This window comes from Leptopilina boulardi, unplaced genomic scaffold, assembly GCF_019393585.1.
Source record: "Leptopilina boulardi isolate dan_hultmark-lab unplaced genomic scaffold, ZJU_Lbou_2.1 LbouV2_273, whole genome shotgun sequence".
Lineage (NCBI taxonomy): Eukaryota > Metazoa > Arthropoda > Insecta > Hymenoptera > Figitidae > Leptopilina > Leptopilina boulardi.
The window spans coordinates 2,312,282-2,328,375 of NW_026137833.1; the positions used below are offsets into that span (position 1 = coordinate 2,312,282).

The following is a 16,094-nucleotide window of genomic DNA, read 5'->3' on the forward strand; positions in this document are numbered from 1 at the left end:
AGGTGCCAATTATAGTGAATATTTTTTGTCGGTGTAAAAAAAAAATATTACATATAATTATAATTTATATAAAAAAAAAAATTAATTTCTAACCTTAGCCTGCAACCGATGTATCATCATTTATTTTTGACGATAAGATCTGTTGGTGACACACACGCGATTTAAAAAAAAAATTCGAGCACTCCTAAAAACAATGTTTTAAAATAAATAAAAAAAAAATACTTTTTCTAAAAAGATTTAAGCGATTGCGATTTTAAAAAATTTCGAACACTCCCGAAACCATGATTTAAATGATTAAAAAACAAAATATACTTTTTCTATAAAGATTTCAGTGAATTATAAATTTTCTAACACTTCCGGAATAAATTTTTTTTTCACTAAAATAACAAAACAAAAAAAGTTTAATATTCTAAAATTTATTTGTTAATGAATTAAAAAAATTCAAGCACTCCCGATAATATTTACTTAAAATTGTGAAAATATCAAATAAAGCACGTCTTAACAGGTCAATACTCAAATTGTAACTGATTTCATTTTGATTGGGATTTTCCATTTGATATTGTTATTACCTTCGCTTTGAGAGTATCCTTTGTTATTTGAATGCAAAGACAAAGCCAAGGGTTTCAGGTATAATGGTATAGGTAATAATTCCAAAATTGTTTCGACAAACTAAAAATATTTATTTCGTTTATATAAGAGGGTGATTCTATATGACCCTTTAAATTCGACTAAATATATATATTTTTGTTATTTTTATTGAAAAAAAGTAATTTTTTTAAAAAATAAATTAATAAAAGATGAAAATTAATTTTTTTTCATTAGCTTTTTTTTAATTCAAACTATAGTTAATTCATTTTGGAACATTATTTACATATATTATACAAATAGATAAATAGCAGAGCAAGTATGTCGAACTTTTTTTCCAACTTGCATCATATCTGAAATTAAATATTTAGACAAATTGTTTGAATTGTATTTAATTTACTTCTTGTATAAACAATTTAATATTTTTAAATGTGACAGTCTGCAAAAATTCTAATAATAGAGTACCTATATACTTTTTTTTTTTTATTAAAGATAATAATGAACAGTTGAAAAAACACTTGTGTTTAACATTTATAATTTTCTCTAAAAGTTTCGCTGTCAATGTACATTAACTATCAAAACGTTTTCTATATCGTAATTTTATATCTATATATTGAATCCTATATAAGAATTTTCTAGAGTTGGGAAATTGATAATTACAGTGAAAAAAAAAATTTATTTGTTTTGTTTTAAATAAACGATTACTTGACTAATATCAAATAAGTATTTCCTTGAACAAAATAATTTTTATTTGAGTCAATTAAATTTTATTTATTTCAAATATAGAAATTATTAGTTTAAATACAATTTATTTGATTCATATAAAAATTATTTGATACAAATAAATATTTATTTGATAATATTACTGATCCTGTATAAAATAAAAATAAAAAATTAATTATCAAAATTATAGATACTATTTTATCGCGTCCTAATTATAAAAATAATTATGTAGTCAGTATAAGTGCGCGAATGCGACTGCTGACATTCTTCAATGAATTTTCAATGAGACTCTCCTTTTTTTTTTTTAATTTATATAATGGTGTCAATTTTCTTTATTCGCATACAAATACATTTTGGTAAAGATTTTTGTTGAAATTTTTAACTTTTCAAACAAAAAATATAAATGTCAAAACTAACCATAAAAATGCGAACAGAAGACTAGTAATGTAAAACTTCCCAGATAGCACGTAAGCTTTCAGCAACCTTGCGGCAAGCGTGCCGCGCCATATTGACAACCTTGCACGGCAAACTTGCCGCAAGCTTCAAATGTCCTACCTCACCCGAGCTTGCATAGTAAGCTTACCGAAAGATTTCAGTATAAGGTTACTGCAAAGTTGCACTGAGAAAAATGTTTATTCCGAGCAACCAAAATTTGGTTGGGCCAAAAAAAAATTTTTTGTTGGCATTTAAGCAACCAAACTATTTGTTTGAGTCTACCAAACAATTTGGTTGAGTGTTTTTTGTTGGCATAATAAAAATGTTTGGTTAGCTCAACCAAATTTCTTTTGTTAGGTCAACACAAATGTTTGGTTGATCAAACAAACAGTTTTTTTTGTAAAATTAAAATTTTTATTCTACCTTATTTCTTTACTTTTAATCTTTTTTATTTATTTCATTATTTATATATTATCAATTTAACATTGAATTTATATTTATCTAATTGAAATATTTCATCTCCGCCTAGGATCGAACCTCTGTTTTAAAACTGAAGATCGGGAGCTCTGACCACTGGACTGACTATCCTTGTGAGAGATTTAAACTAACTGTTCTCTTAAGCTATAAGCTGAGAGCGAATTAAATTATTTGGTTGTCGCAACCAAATTTTGGTTAGGACAACAAACGATCATTTGGTTTTTTAGACCAAACTATTTTGTTGTGTTAACCAAATTATTTTGTTGGCCTAACCAAATGTTTGGTTGAGATACCTCTACGACTTTGTTTCATACAACCAAAATTTGGTTACAAGAACCAAAATGGCCTAATCAAACAATTTTGTTGCAAACACTAAATTTTTTTTCTCAGTGTATTATATATATAGACGAGTTTGAGAATCATATTTTGGACGAGTCTGAGGACTTCTTTGAGGATCAAATTTAGGACGAGTTTGAGGACTTCTTTGAGGAACAAATTGAGGACTTATTTGAGGATCACATTTAGGACGAGTTTGAGGACTTCTTTGAGGAACAAATTGAGGATCACATTTATGACGAGTTTGAGTACTTCTTTGAGGATCAAATTTAGGACGAGTTTGAGGACATCTTTGAGGAACAAATTGAGGACTTATTTGAGGATCACATTTAGGACGAGTTTAAGGACTTATTTGAGGATCACATTAATGACGAGTTTGAGTACTTCTTTGAGGATCAAATTTACGACGAGTTTGAGTACTTCTTTGAGGATCAAATTTAGGACGAGTTTGAGAACTTCTTTGAGGATCAAATTTAGGACGAGTTTGAGGACTTCTTTGAGGAACAAATTGAGGATCACATTTATGACGAGTTTGAGTACTTCTTTGAGGATCAAATATAGGACGAGTTTGAGGACATCTTTGAGGAACAAATTGAGGACTTATTTGAGGATCACATTTAGGACGAGTTTGAGGACTTCTTTGAGGAACAAATTGAGGGGGAGTTTGAGGACTTCTTTGAGGAAAAAATTGAGGACATATTTGAGGATCACATTTAGGACGAGTTTGAGGACTTCTTTGAGGAACAAATTGAGGACGAGTTTAAGGACTTATTTGAGGATCACATTAATGACGAGTTTGAGTACTTCTTTGAGGATCAAATTTACGACGAGTTTGAGGACTTCTTTGAGGATCAAATTTAGGACGAGTTTGAGGACATCTTTGAGGAACAAATTGAGGACTTATTTGAGGATCACATTTAGGACGAGTTTAAGGACTTATTTGAGGATCACATTAATGACGAGTTTGAGTACTTCTTTGAGGATCAAATTTACGACGAGTTTGAGGACTTCTTTGAGGATCAAATTTAGGACGAGTTTGAGAACTTCTTTGAGGATCAAATTTAGGACGAGTTTAAGGACTTCTTTGAGGAACAAATTGAGGATCACATTTATGACGAGTTTGAGTACTTCTTTGAGGATCAAATATAGGACGAGTTTGAGGACATCTTTGAGGAACAAATTGAGGACTTATTTGAGGATCACATTTAGGACGAGTTTGAGGACTTCTTTGAGGAACAAATTGAGGGCGAGTTTGAGGACTTCTTTGAGGAAAAAATTGAGGACTTATTTGAGGATCACATTTAGGACGAGTTTGAGGACTTCTTTGAGGAACAAATTGAGGACGAGTTTGAGGACTTCTTTGAGGAACAAATTGAGGATCACATTTATGACGAGTTTGAGTACTTCTTTGAGGATCAAATTTAGGACGAGTTTGAGGACATCTTTGATGAACAAATTGAGGACCTATTTGAGGATCACATTTAGGACGAGTTTGAGGACTTCTTTGAGGAAAAAATTGAGGACGAGTTTTAGGACTTATTTGAGGATCAAATTTAGGACGAGTTTAATTTAATTTAATTTTAATTTGGTTTTATTAAATTACGTACTTTTAAGAAGAACAATTTGACAATTTTGAAATATTGAATAATTTTTATAATTATATTTCCCAAATAATTTATTAACGTTCTTAACACTTTGTTTACATTTTTGAAATTAAAAATTGACATTAACCTAGTCATTTTTTTCTAAAACTTATTTCTAATTGGCGTTGTTTGTTTTGCGTTGATTTCATTTATATACATTTAGAGAGAAGTTGGCTCCATTCCTAAAATGGCGTTCAAGTACTTCAAATTCATTCCCATTTCTCAACATTTTTAATTCTCACTTATTCAAAATACGCTTTTTCGAAAAAAATAAAAAAATAGGCTATCTTAGAATTTCGTCTAGTTTACGCTCCTTCAGTTTGTCGATCACTTTATGAATCACCAGTATATATATACACACAATTGCGGATGTCAAGAAGGATAATGGATGTGCACGTGCTATACAGGAACACGAACGGTAACGCATGATGGCAGTTTGCGATTTTCATGTACATATATACAGGAAACAAGGGAAAGTCGAATCATGTTCCACTTGATATATACACAGCACCGGTGAAGAGGGGTCAGAACAAAGACTTTATATAAGTGACAAAAACACACATTGATTGATAGAACAAGTGATTTTCACTTTACATTGCATTTCAACTCCACGTGGTACCTTTTCACAGAAAGCAAGATTTTCATTCGTAAATATAGTTCTTAAAATATTCAATCGTAGATTAAAAAAAAGATTTCGGTGCAAAATTTGTTTTAACTTCGTAGCTTTGTAGTTTTTAACCTTCCAAACAACAAAAGTGACAAAAATAAATAAAAAGGTCTACGAATGAAAATCTTACTTTCTGTGAGAAGGAAGACTTTAAATTTCTTAACAACGGTTGCTAAGGAAAAAAACGGTCTTAATAATGGTTTTATGGTAACGGTTGCTATGGTAACAGTTGTCATGGAAGTGCTTTCTATGGTAACGGTTTCTATGGAAACGGTTGCCATGGTAAAGGTTTCTATGAAAACGGTTGCTATGGAAACCGTACGAGTGTACGACGGACAAACGGACCTAAAAAAGGAAGAAAAAAATTTGTTTTTCAAATCGGAACAAAATGTGAAAGTATAGCTTATATGTATATTAGTGATGCACACACCAGGCTATATATCGTTTCGTGTTTATAGTGAAGTTGCGAGGCTGTGAAACAGCGGAAAAGAAAGTTCTACACTGAATTGAAAATTAAAGGCAGAGAGGCCGGTCTTAGGACGATTATGTTTCGTTATGATTATGCCAATCGCAAGTGCAGTCTGACATACATGTTCACTGACCCGGCTGATGACTCACTCAAGATTGAGTTTTATATATGTATATATGAAGACACACTCGTCGAAACCAGCTCTCGTTATCATTTTCGAAGGCCTGCTCATTCCTAACGATATATGTATACCATTAATGTTTTTCCGCAAAAATTTTATTTTCATTCTAACTACATTCTTGTAAATATACATACTTTCAATAATTGCATCAGTTTTTTTTTGTTTTCAATTGTGTGTGCTTTTATTCTTACTATATAGATAATTCTATTTTTCTTGTTGCAATTTTCAGTAGTCGTAGAAATTTTTTGGTTTCAGTACAAGTTCAATGTACCAAGTATTTTAATTTGTACCCCAAAATGAAGGGTTAAAAAAAATTCATTCCGGAATTAATTAACATTCCCAAAAATTCCAACTTGTCTGCACTATATAGGGAAATAATTATATTAATAGAATCGTTACATAAATTTTTCTCTATTATTATAGTCGCAAGTAACGCGAGACAAAAATTATTTATTGTACTTATTTTTCTTTTAGAAAAAAATTTAAATTAAAAAGAAAAAATTCTCTTAAAAGGAGCAACTATTTTTATTGAAGGCATTATAGTCTCAATAATGATTAATCATTGCTAGTAAAAAGCAGCTCAATCGAATATAAACAGATTGAATAATTGATGTGGAGAATTGATTATGTAAAGGACTTGATACTCCAAAGACGAGAATATAACATGAGAGTGTATTTATATATAGAGACAGTGTATATAGACAAACATATATATATATATATAGTGAAAGGATACGTGATTTTTCGTGAGAAGAACAAAATCTTACACGGGGGGCGTAGCTCAGATGGTAGAGCGCTCGCTTAGCATGCGAGAGGTACCGGGATCGATACCCGGCGCCTCCAAGAAAAATTTTTTTTTTTAAATATTTTTATAAGTAACATATTTTCTGTAACAAATTTTTTTAATATTAACTTTTTATACAATTTTTTTTCAATGTCTTCTTTTGTACTTCTTATCAATTTGCCAGTCGGGAGAAAAATGGCAAAAATTCATATATATATATATATCTATATTTGCGTATATACACTATGTGATCAATACATCAAGTCAATTTATACAATAAATCAACACGACAAATCGTCTTATCTGTCGCGCGTTTCATTTGACAATCCTCATGAGAAAATGCTATTTGAGCTGACACAGCTGAAACACCTTTAAGCGTTTAATCATATATCCACGTGGCTTGTTCGTGTAAATAAATGCTGCTTTTATATCGCGGCACAAAGGGATATATATATAATAAAATACGCGTTGTGTCAGATGACCGAAAATAGTATTTATTGCAAATAAAAATTATTTTTTTAAAAGAGAAAAAGAGAAGAATAGACGCAGTCAAATTAAGTTTAAATTCATATATTTTTTTATTTTTAAATCAAAAAACTTTAATTAATTCAGTCTGATTTGAAGAAAAAATTTTTTTACTTGAATCACTTCAGGAATTTTACCCCATATTTATAAAAGGGCAAAATTACAATAAAATAATAAGTTTGTCAATTATTTCTTTAAAAAAAAATGTATGTAAATTATTCGTCATACTATAATCAATACATATATACACATTACTCAAGGAAAACATTTTTTTAAAGAATAAAATTCACAAGCGATTACCAAGAACTTGCTGTCGTTCATCTCTATTGATGATGTCCGCATATATATATGCATATATAGTGAAAGTATTTCGCTGTGATAAGAGAAATGCGTTTGTTCCTCACCCACTGACCCTTAACGTTGACGCTTCACGATGATAGCTACTATAAATGTGTGATAAGAAATTTCACATTTTGTTAGAAAATTTCGATTTATAAAAATTTTTTATATAATATCCCTTTTAGCAAAAAAAAAAAAAAATATTATGACAATATTCACACGAAGAAAACGGGAAAAATGAATAAAGTAACTTTATTTAAGATCGGCTCATAAACAATTAATTGTTTATTGTTAGAAAAAGGAGAAATTTCCACTAAGCGATATTATAATGATCTTTTGTTTATATTCTTCGAAATAAGTTTATAACTATACTTTATTATTGTAAAGACCAATTGGTCTTTACAACTGGCCCTTTTTAAGGGCCAGCTCTTCAAATAGTGCAGTTCAAAAGAAATTTACTCTTCAAGTTTAATTAAATATAAAAATTGAACAAAAAAAAAGTGAATTATTTATTTACATCAATCTCCCACATAGCACAACTTCTTGCTGTGAGGTTACTATAAGGATATCTGTAGGGTTTGTAAGGTTACGTTGTAAGCCTGCAGTAAAGTTGAGGTAATCTTAAAATTTCCGCCTTACAGTAAACTTACATAGAAAGGTCGTGGTAAGTTTACATAGTAAGGTTGTGGTAAACTTACACGGTAAGGTTGTTGTAAGCTTCCCGTAAGGTTAATGTAAGGTTGCTGTAAGGTTACTGTTAATATAAAGTAATATGAAAATACTGTAAGGTTACTGTTAATATAAAGTAATATGAAAATATATTAAAAATAATTATATTATAATATATATTATATTATAAATTTTTTTGCATAAAAAATTATATATTTGGTAAAGTACTTTATGAACCCCAATAGGGTTTGTCAAATAAAAGTTACTGCGCAGCCGTATGTGCCATAGAAAACCACTGCGCATAAATATTAATAAATTTTATTTATTAACAACATTCTATGTTTACAGTAACCTTACAGCAACCTTACATGAACCTTACAGCAACCTTACATCAACCTTACAGTAATCTTAAAAGATAAGCTTACAGCAACTTTACCGTGTAAGCTTACCACAACCTTACCACGTAAACTTACCACGACCTTTCTGTGTAAGCTTACCTTAGCTTTACTGTGTAAGCTTACTGTAAGGCGGAAGTTTTAAGATTACCTCAAGTTTACTGCAGGCTTACACGGTAACCTTACAAACCCCACAGATATCCTTACAGTAACCTCACAGCAAGAAGCCGTGCTATTTGGGCTAAAAATACAGTAATATCCCTGTAATAAACGGTAATACTTGGTATAAGTGTAATAATAGAGTAATAAGTGTAATAAGCATGATAAAATTTAAATAAAGTAACTTTTACTACTTTAGAAATTAAACCGGAACTGACCGCAGATTCTGAGTATTTCTGTCAATTTTTATTCCAAAAATAGTACAATTTTCTCCTGAAATGGTACAAATTACTGAGGAAATAGTAAATTTTACTATTTTTGGATTAAAAATTGTTAGAAACAGCAGTCAATTCCGGTTTTACTTTTAACAGTAGTAAATGTTACTTTAATCGTTCTTCCATTTTTCTTCGTGCACGAAAAAAAATGGATCTTTTGTGGTTTTTAAAAATAAATTATTATATTTTTTTCGCCATTGACATGAAAAAGTGTCTTTTTTGTGCCTGTTTTGGGCAGATAAAGTAGCACTTTTTAAGGCAGTTTGGGCCAACTGCCTAAAAAAGACTTTTTTAGGCAGCAAACTGCCGTATAAAGTCTTTTTTAGGCAGTAAACTGCCCTATAAAGTCTTTTTTAGGCAGTTGTTAATTTTTGCATAATTTTTTTTTTTGCTTTTATTTTATTTATCAATTTTTATTATTTTTTTTCTTTAAAATTGTTTCACTTTTTCATAACAATGGCGAAAAAAATAGCGTATGTGGCTCGCACGTAGTAATTTTTAGGTTCGGATGATTTCAATACTCGCTGTCTGTGCGACTTCGGTTCGACTCGGCTCGCTTTCGGCTCGACTCGACTCGCCTTCGGCTCGTCTTCATCTCACCTACAGCTCGCCTTCGTCTCACCTACGTCGCACTAACGACAGCTCGTACTGAAAATTACATCCTCACCTAAAAAGTACTACTTTACGTGCTTGCCACATAATATACTATTTCATTCATTTCAAAATATATAATAGAAACTTAGCATCAGTGCGGGACATTATTTTTCCACAATGGTATTTATTAAAAATTCAGTTTAATCGAGGAGGAATTTACTCAGGTAGTCCACCTGTACTGCCGTGCGAAATAAAAACTTAGTTAAATCATATTTTGTTCGAACGGAGAAAATGACGAAAAACTGTTTGTATTTAAAAACCTAATGTAATATAAATAATTCTTTAATCTAACTTCACTTCCTAGGTAATTTGATAGAATTCTTTTTAATTCTGAAGTGAAAAGTTAATTATTTAAATAAATTATATTAAATAATTGACTTACGTTTTATTTTTTAAAAGCAAAACTTGGTTAACTCGAGTTACGTAGTGCTTTTCAAAAAGGTATAGGCGAGCGCGAGCCTTCGTTCAGAAGTAAGAACTTAGTTAACTCAAGCTAAATTCATGGGATTCCGAATTCACCCGACGAAAATCCGAACTTTAACGAAGTTGACTTACGCTTGCTCCCATCGAAATGCCACTTTTCGAAAGAGAAAACACTCAAGTCGAGTTAACTAAATTATTATTTCGTATCTTATGCTCGATCTCAACGCTTCCTACGATTTTTGGACTACTCAACTCGAGTTAACTGAGTTTTTATCAAGTATTCTTTCATTTTCTGGGTTTTTGTAGATTTTTAATAACTATTTTTTACAATAAATAATTAAAATAAAAAATTTTTAATAACGTAATCAGATGCAGTTTTTTCTTACGAATCCATTGATACCAAAAACTCATTTTTGCCAAAAATATGACTTAACTAAGTTTTTACATCGTACGGCAGTGTACACTATTTCTGTAGTAACTGTGCGTAATAATCGTAATATCCAGTATTTATTTAAATCACAACAAAAAATGTTAACATAGCTAAAAATTTAAAGACTTATTAAAAAAAAAAAAAAAGGCGGGAGTTGAAGCTATGATTTAGCTTCGAATGGCGCTGTCGAATGTTTGAATTTATTCGCCACATACAGTTTTCAGCAGTTCTCAGTTTTCTGTGTAATACAAATTTGTTTTGTTAAAGATAATTGTACTTAATAATCAAAATTAATTAATTATTAACTGACGTAAACTCATTCGATTTAATTCTATTACATTTATATATTATTAATAGCTATATATTGTTGTTTGCAACATAAATATTTATGTAAACATCACTGCAAAAACTAGCCGTCTTAAAAGTGCAAAAAACGTCTTGTTTTAAGACACATTTGGTGTCTTAGACGCGAAAAACGTCTTAAAACAAGACGTTTTTTTCACTTTTAAGACGACCAGTTTTTACAGTGATGTTTAGTTCTATACGAAAGATCAATTTGAAATTCCTTAAATCTTACCTTATTACCTTAAATTTGATACAATAATAAAAAATTTTATAAAAATAAATATTTTTTTGCAACACTAACCTCTAAAGTTAAATTTTGCACACCGAAAAGTGTGTGTAAAAAAGCTCTTTTTCAAACGGTGTGTAAAGTGATTAAAATAATTATTAATAAATAATAATATCGTAATAACAATTACTATAATCTTGGTACACATTTTTATACGTATATAATACACGTGTAATATGATCAACTGTGTTTCTGTAATAATGCGTAATAATGAGTAGTATTTGTGTAATAAGGCGTAATACCTTGTATTACCCCTGTAATAAACGGCAATATACTTGTAATAAGTGTAATAATAGTGTAATAAATGTAATAAGCGTAATAGGGATTCCATTTGTAGTTTTTCGACTACTAAATTCCCTCTCGATGTAAATTAACTTCTAAAAAGAAATTTTATTAACGAATAGTAATTAATTAATTAATTTAACTTTTTTTTTAAATTAGTGTTAGTATATTATACGAATGGAAAAAATATGTATATAATTATATTAGCGTGCTCTTCATTTCTTTGTTATTTTTTCTTTATTATGTTTCACATCTTATTCCAACCCATTTGCGAACATAATTCGTTTTGGTTATAATGATTCATTGAGCGCGCGTGAAACACCCTTGTGGCTATAAACGTTCTTTATCTTTTTCAAGGGTGGAAAGGTCTTGCTTTGGTATAAAAACGCGACTGTTATTATATGTATCCAACCTAGAGCCCTAGATATGGCCCTTTGTTCCCGAAGGGTGATGATCAGTCTTTATTGTTCGACTTTCGACGCTTTTCCATCGTGCGCATACGCGAAAAAAACATCTCAAGTCTCCACACTCTTCAAAAAAAAAAAGAAAAGAAAAAATTCTCTGACGAATACTATTTGGGAAAAAGTTTCTTTGTTTCCCCCGCATTCTTTATATATACAACTGAAGATTTAAATATGTGGCAAATTTATTTTTAGTTGCAGTATGCACCAATATAAATGAATACCAGTTTCAAAATTCGTTAATATAAATTTTATTACTATGCTGCGAAAAAAATATTCTTCACTTAAAAATTCCTCTTATAAAATCATTAGTTAAAATTTTCAATTTTAAACAAATTTTTACTTAACAGAATTCTTATATATGTATTGAATTTTTATTGTACAGAATTCTTAAAACACTGAATTTTTATTTGTTCAAAATTTTCATAAATGGCCGATTAAACAATCGATAGAAAAAGTTCTGCGCAATTTTTAAATTCCACCAATCAAAAGTTAATCAAGAAAATCATTACTGGTGCGGTTTTTTAAAATCGCGCCGAAATCTTTCTGTCGATTGTTTGTTCGCTGTCATTTACAATTTTGGACAAATCAAAATTTGCGGCGCTTTAAGAATTCTAGCAAATAAAAATTCGTTATCTAAAAATTTTTGTCTGCCTTAAAAAAAAAAAAAAAAATTTCTTCTCTCAAAGATGACCAATTTCTGAAGAATCACCCATATATTGTCACTTTTGTAACCGTCACTGCCATTTTATGATAAATTCTTTATATAGCTAAAGGACAGTTTCGTTTTTACATTATCAAAAATTTATGTCAGATGTTCCAAAAATAGAAGTACACATACGGATATACTATAAAAAGTATAAATATATATAACAGAATTGCGACGAATTTCAATGAATTACCAGTGAAATTTCGATGAATTTAATGTTGATGGGTTTCAATAAGAATTTACAACATGGCTTTTCTTTTCCCAAACACTTTTTTTTAAAACTTGCACCTTGAGACAAGGTGTCTAATCGAATCGATGTATATCGGATATTTCGCTTTATTAAAGCAATAAAAAAAACGTCGTGTATATATATATTGAAGTAAAGGTGATCCTTTAACGTATAGTAACCAATAGGTTGTTACGTATATATAAGAGGATCACCTTTATAGTTCGCGTATAAATATAAAAACGTACCATGTTATTTACGTCTTGAAAGTAATTTCGAATGCACGTATTGGCGTTTTATTACACTGCTGACATCTGGAAAGCATTACTTTTGCACCCTCTTTTTTTTTTTTTTTTGATGGATATATATTTTTTTTTCCTCCATGTGCGAGTATAGTCACTTTCGACTTTAAAGCTTTGTATATTTCGCTATGTGTCCTTTACATTCTTTCTAGCTTCGTATCATTTATCTCATTTCTTTTTCTTAGCAGCTGAACCTAACTATTTCATTCTTTCTTTCTTTCTTCCTTCCTTTTTCACCCCAACGAAGATCTCTTGACTTGATGAGAAGGGAACATATTTTGCTACCTTCTTCCGCTTGCATCGGCTGCAACAATCTACAATCGGAGCGCATAAATTTGTTATGGGAGACAAACACAGGAAGCAGTAGTGTAAACGAAAAAAAAAAACGGACTGCGGAGATGATGATTTTTTATGTGCGGAAAAGATTCAACTCGTATAGATTCTGTCAACAATTGAATTTTAAAATAATGCATTTATTTATTTTTTAAAAGTTCAATTTTGATGTAAACTTTATATTGAGAGGAAAATTTAAAATTTTTCTCCAGATTTGATGTTGAATAATATATACCAAATTTTTGCAAGATTCATCAACTAGAAGCGTAAAAAAGCTTTTTTTTTAATAATTAGATGCTTAAAAATTGTTTAAACAATAACTCTTGAAAAAATTAATATTTTTCCAAACTTTAGGATCTTATTTTGATTTGAAAATACTATAAAATTATTGATATGACATATAAAAATCTCGCCATGGAAAAATTAGTGGCTCATTTCAGAAATTTTGAGCCATAAATCTTGTTGCATAGGAACAATATATAGCTATTAATAATATAAATGTAATAGAATTAAATCGAATGAGTTTATGTCAGTTTTTTATTAATTAATTTTTTTTATTAATTACAATTATTTTTAACAAAATAAATTTGTATCACATAGAAAACTGAGAAATGCTGAAAACTGTATATACACTCAGAAAAAAATTCGTTTGAAGCAACCAAATTTTGGTTAAATCAACAAAATAAATGCATTGATATACCAGTTAACCAAACATTTGGTTGCATAAAACCAAACGTTTTGTTTAGCTTAATCAAATTTTTTCTTTGTTCAAAAAATTTATTAAAATAAACCAAACAGTTATTTAGAACAAATAAATATTTATTTGAATTAAACAAATTTTGTTTGAACTAACCAAAAAATTGGGTAAATATAAAAAAATGGTACATTTGGTTCAAACATATCTTTTTTCTGAGTGTAATAACAATGGCAAATAAATTAATGTATTCGTCAGCGCCATCTGAAGCGAAATCATAGCATCAACTTTCACCCTTTTTTGAATAAGTCTTTAAATTTTTAGTTATTTTAACATTTTTTGTTGTGATTTAAATAAAAAATTATAATTATTACACATTATTAGGCAATATTACTCGTTATTACACATTACTACGCGTCATTACTCGTTATTACACGGTAATACATGATATTATATGCTTATTATTCAATATTTAATCTAATTGTAGTTTAATTTAAGTTATGTAATTAATTATTTTTTCATAATAATAATAATAATAATAATAATATTAACATTAATTGTAGCTTAAAAGTGATAAATTGGCTAAAGGTTTATTTAAAGCAAAGGTATGTATTTTAAATGGGTAAATTTAGAGGTTATGTTTTCATCAAAGTTTTGTTAAGGCCAGGTCCAAATGAGGCAGCGCCATCTATATTGAAACTAAAATTTTGGAAAATTTTCAACAGCCTTTTCTTGAAAACAAGAAGGTAAAATGCTTTTTCCATTATGGATAATTGATTATTGGCAAGATATACACCAGCTAAAACTTTTTTTGAGTTAAAATAATAAAAAAAATTTCATGTCAATAAATTAAATATGAGCACTTTTTTTCACAAAAACTGTAACAGTACTTTCTCAGAAATTGCAATCAAAAATGCAATTTCCATTTGGAAAATTAATAAACACTAAAAAATACACGACCTAAGATTTACCAATCACGAAAATAACAAAAAAAAAAGTTTTTTAATATAACATATTTTACCTCATTATGACAGCCGTTTGGCAGGTTATATATGTCACCAGACGTTTCGCCGTTTTGCCGAAAGGAGGATATTGGCGCTGTTGCTAACCACCTGAAATACATAATTTACCAAAGGGCTGTCACAATCAGTAAAGCAGTATCAATATTTTAAATATTTAATAAAAATTTTTTTTATTATTTTCGTGATTGGTAAATCTTAGGTGGTGTATTTTTTAGCGTTTATTAATTTACTAAATGGAAATTGCATATTTGATTGTAATTTCTGAGAAAGTACTGTTACAGTTTTTGTGAAAAAAGTGCTCATATTTAATTTATCGACATGAAATTTTTTTCATTATTTTAACTCAAAAAAAGTTTTAGCTGGTATATATCTTGCCAATAATCAATTATCCATAAAGGAAAAAGCATTTTACCATCTTGTTTTCAAGAAAAGGCTGTTGAAAATTTTCCAAAATTTTAGTATCAATGTAGATGGCGCTGACTCACTTGGACCTGGCCTTAAATTATGCGATGAATTTTTTAAATAATATGTTTATCAGATACGGTGAAAGAAAAATACTTCTGTAGTTATAAGTTTAAAATATTTACTAATAAAAAAAATAAATATTTGATTTTAAACTACATATCCTAAAATTTGAATTCAAAATTGAATCGCTCACAGTTCTAATAGGAAAGCTAAAATCCATAATTCCTCACACAGGACGTAAAAAATAAATTTAAGCTCAAATACTTGTTGACTATTTTTTTTTAATGCTAAGTAATGAGATTAAAATGAAAAAAAATTAAAAAATTTTTTTTTTAAATTACTATTGTCAAAAGTGATTGGTTTTGCAAAGAAATGAAAAAAAAAAATTATAAATATTGCATTCCGTCACACACCAATCAGCATCAAATCCCCACATCAATATAATATTTATAGATAATCTTTGGATAAAAATGTTGCACTGCTTTTGCATAAATAAACAAAAAAAAAAAAAAAAGAAAGAAAGAAAATTGATTCTTTATGGATTTAGTGTGCTTTAAAGACAAAGGATTTAGGCCAGCTTTGGATGCGACTAGACTATACTTTGCAGATCACTATGGCAAAAATAAGGTCATTTTATCGTACGACTGATGCAATGAACAAATGTCTTTCGTCAGCTTCTACAAATAGATGTAACAGTCCATCAACAAATGCATATAATCAGTTGCAAATTGCCTGTGTTTCTTTAATTTGGATGGATATGTCTATTGTTTCATGAGTATATGAATTCTGCATTATTTTTC

At 29.1% G+C, this 16,094-nt stretch overlaps 1 protein-coding gene and 1 non-coding gene across 4 annotated transcripts in view; one reads left to right on the forward strand and one right to left on the reverse strand.

Moving 5' to 3' along the window:
• Positions 1–16,094, reverse strand: part of LOC127281624 (sestrin homolog) — a 322,721-nt gene that overhangs the window by 51,175 nt on the left and 255,452 nt on the right. The window contains exon 1 of one of the 3 annotated variants that reach the window (XM_051305425.1): positions 94–111. The exons of the other annotated variants lie outside the window; for them this stretch is intronic. The gene's annotated coding sequence lies outside the window, so the exon portion shown is untranslated. Of the gene's footprint in view, positions 1–93; positions 112–16,094 lie in introns of those variants that run through there. 3 annotated transcript variants of the gene reach the window in all.
• Trnaa-agc (transfer RNA alanine (anticodon AGC)) lies at positions 6,287–6,359 on the forward strand. The gene has a single exon. It is a non-coding gene; the product is annotated as a tRNA-Ala (tRNA).